At 32.0% G+C, this 4,171-nt stretch overlaps 1 pseudogene; it reads left to right on the top strand.

Moving 5' to 3' along the window:
* The first annotated feature begins 1,954 nt into the window (after positions 1 to 1,954).
* LOC112506988 lies at positions 1,955 to 3,654 on the top strand (annotated as a pseudogene).
* Positions 3,655 to 4,171: the final 517 nt, after the last annotated feature.

Below are 4,171 nucleotides of genomic sequence, written 5' to 3'. Positions count from 1 at the left end.
TTCATTATGAACACATTCAAGAGCGAGCCAATGTTGAGATATGCAGCTAGTGTACATATGAACACAATATGAACACTTGTGAACAATAGTTCCTTCATTATGAACACTTGTGAACAATAGTTCCTTCATTATGAACGCATTCAGGAGCGAGCCAATGTTGAGATATACACTCAATATTAGTTAATAAAGAACAAGTATGAAAAAACAATTACAGTTTTATTATTCTAAATATACATATAAGTTGTACCATCTTATATGATTGGTAAAATTTTTCAAAAGATGAGGGTTTTGTTAGCTAATAACAAGAAAATCTATCATATTCTAATATAAAAATAGAATTCATGCGAGAATTGAACAATCAAAAGAGTCGATAGAAGATAAATTATAGAAAATATATCAAAATTTTCGAAACAAGTAGTTTCAGACGTCGGATTAATCAAATATTTAAAGTTGTTGATTCTGCCCCTGTTTGACATATGATGCAAATCTTTACATTTTGTCCAAATGTTTAATAAAGATGACAATAATACATGACACTTTTTCTTTTTTGATTTTCTTTTCATTAATAATGATGGTTGTTCTTTATTAATTAATATTGAGTGTATAAATCTTATGTATCATTTTATTTTTAAAAGAAAAATAAGATCTCAAATTATCATCAACATGAGTTTTTTAATTTATATAATTGATGATTTCAGAAAAGCTTGTTTTAACCCTAACCCTATGTTCTTGAATTTTCTTTTACGTAGGAAAGAGAGAAAAGTGATAAAATAGGAAAAATATTCTGTTCTCGAGGTTTTTTTTAGGGAAATAAAAAGAAAACGAAAGGATAAAAAATTGTATCAATATTTATTTTATTTCATTACTTTTCGTTCCTCTCTCTTCTCTATTAAAAAAACACAGATAAAAAAAACTTTATTTTTCTTCCTTTCTTTTATTTTTCTTTTCTTTCCTTCCCAAATTTGAAAACATAATATAAAAGTTTAAAATAGTGTTAATCTTCTCAAATTCGAAAACACAACATAAAAGTTTAAAATGGTGTTAATCTTCCCAAATTCGAAAACGTAATATAACAGTTTAAAATGGTGTTAATCTTCCCAAATTTGAAAATATAAAATAAAAGTTTAAAATGATGTTAAAAAACATTAAAATGAGATGACATGAAAACTCAACCTATTTACAATGATTTACATAGTGTCACTCGGAAATCAGAAGAATCGACTTTGTGGCCCCAAATGATGTCATTCTATATACCAAAAGTATATCATAGGATGTTTTTGATGATGAAACAAATTACCAATAATACATAAAAATGTTCTAGTAGATAATATTAATTTAGAAATGAGTATATGAATTCAATGTTAATTCTGATGATAAAAACAATATATTAAAAAAAATATCATACTTATGAAGGGCCCCTTTTTACATCTCGTTCAGGGCCAAAAAAATGTCAGGAACGGGCCTGCAAGTAGTTTTAGACGTCGGTTTTAGATTAAAAAAAAACTTAGAAAAACTTTAAATAATATTATATATGAACGACAGATTAACCTCTTTATGTATTTTTTTTTCTCCAATATATTTAATTCATATACGTTTGGGTCTTTAGTAGTTAATATTAATAACGTAACTTAGATAACATAGCTTAATATTAATAATATAACTTAGATAACATTGCTTAATATTTATCAAAGTGGTTTAACCACAAGGGTGGTGTCTGATTGGTTTGAGCTTGCTCCAAAGATCAAAAGTACTAGGAGGTCCCAGGTTCAAATCGAAAGAGGAATAAAAATCCCCTTATGGCCACGGAGGTTCAAATGCGGTAACTCCGGATACTGCAAAACAGATGGTCGTCCTGAAATTAGTAGACTCGTATCCCCGCCGTAAAAGTGCCTCTTGAAGGGCATATCGTTTGCAAAAACCATCCATTTCTAGACTTGCATCACAGTTTGATGCAATGGAAGTTGAAGTCATTTCCAAAGAAAGCGTCAAACCATCTTCCCCAACACCACACCACTTGAAAAACTTCGAGCTTTCTCTGTTAGATCAGCTTGTTCTTACCCCTTATGTACCAGTCATCTTCTACTACCCTAACCAGTAACTACCATGGCCACAACATTCTCCAAGCCCAAGAACAGTCATTAGCTCTGAAGGGATCTCTATCTAAATCCCTAACTCAATTTTACTCACTTGCTGGAACAGTCAAGGATGATCTTTCTATCGATTGTAATGACGTTGGTGCTTATTACGCCTTAGCCTTGGTCCGTCTTCGGCTCAACGAGTTCCTGAGCCATCAGGATCTCAGTTCGACCGACAGGTTGTTGCCGTTTCGACCTAGTTTCGAGGGGTCTGGTACAGGTGGTCGTGTAACAAATGTCCAAGTGAACGTTTTCGAATGTGGTGGGATCGCTATTGGCCTTTGTATGTCACACAAGATTTGACCAACATGGCTTGTGGATCTAATGAAGTGGTGTATCCCAACTTAATTGGTGCACGTTCCCTCTTCCCTGCAAAACACTTGTGGCTTAAAGAAGCATCAATGGCGGTGTGTGGGTCGTGGTTAAAGGAAGGGATGTGTGTCACGAAACGATTTGTATTTGATGCAGACGCCATATCCACACTAAAGCCGAAGCAACTAGAAATGGGGTGCAGAACCCTACGCGTGTTGAGGTGGTCACTGCTTTGATATGGAAGTCTGCAATGGCAGCTTCCAAAGAAAACTGTGGTTTCCAGAAACCTTCTCTCTTAACCCACACGGTGAACCTCCGTAAGAAACTCGCGTCAACGTTATCAAAAGACATAACCGGTAACATGATTTGGATCACAAGTGCAGAGTGGCTCGCTAGTAACGAGTTAACCTGGATATCCAACGCGCTATGCAAGCCGACTAATTACAGGGCGACCACCTGCTTTGCTTTATAGATAGTCCGAAGTCACTGCATTTGAACCTCCGTTGCTACAAAGAGATTTTTATTCCTCCTTGAATTTAAACCTGGGATCTCATGAAGGTAAGCTCAAACCAATCATGTGATTATAATAAATTAAAGTTACGTCTACGTCTAATGAATTTATTATATAGTCATATATATTTTCCTTTATGGTTTAATATTTTGTTTAAAAATGTGTACTATTTACGGTTTGGATGCATTTGAACAACTCGCACATGATATGGTCTATTAGGCTACTGTAATACCATTCTCGTTAAGTTACTAAGAACTTTCTACAATATTTTTATTAATAAAGATATTATAGAAAGTTCATTGTAACTTAAAAACCGAGAATGGTATTATAATAACCTAATAGACCATATGAACATACACACATATATATACTAGAAGGATACTCGTACAATGCATCGAAATACATCTCGATTTTAATGTTTTATTTTTTTTTGTCTCGATCGATATTATAAAAAATTGAAAAAAATATTGATATTAGTACTAATTTACAACCACAATTTTCATAAAATACGCAACATTGTAAGACCGCTCACATTCTTTGAAAATTAATTCAAGTGCTTGGATTGAAACTAAACCTCAAAATTTTGAAAGTGCGGTTTGTCAAATGGATGTTTCCGGACGATTTTGCTTTATTCAAAACTTGATTTGATCGTTGTGTCCAGTGATTCAGTTACCTGCGTGTGAGGTCTTCAAGTAGGACTTTAGTTTAGAATGTTGATTTTCAACTCTATTTGTTATGTAATTTTCAAGTTTAGATATTCGTTAACCCAAGCGGATACAAATATCTCCTTATACGGTGTCAACCATACATTATTCAAGTAATCGAAGAATACTCAATATTAAACTTATTTTAAAGGTATTGACAAGATGATTATAATGATATAATTTATAAAAAAAGAACGCATTTTTTAATATATTTAGTTGTTTTTGAAATATAATATTTATACACGGAAAATGCAACAAATAAACTCACACACCTTTCTCACATTTGGTGAGGTTTGAACCCCTGGCCTCCTAAGAGGCCAAAGACTATTTGATATATTTTAGTTGATATATAATTATATACGTTAATGTAATAAGAGGGTAAAACAAAAAATAAAAAATTAAGGTATATAAAAAAAATTAAATAAATAACTATAAGGGTATAAAATTTAAGCAAAAAATTGATTTATGCATTTATAATATTTAATAATATGATTAAATCCAAAAATATT

The sequence above is a fragment of the Cynara cardunculus genome, assembly GCF_001531365.2.
Source record: "Cynara cardunculus var. scolymus isolate 2C chromosome LG 1, CcrdV1, whole genome shotgun sequence".
NCBI lineage: Eukaryota > Viridiplantae > Streptophyta > Magnoliopsida > Asterales > Asteraceae > Cynara > Cynara cardunculus.
This window is presented reverse-complemented; position numbering and strand designations above follow the sequence as displayed.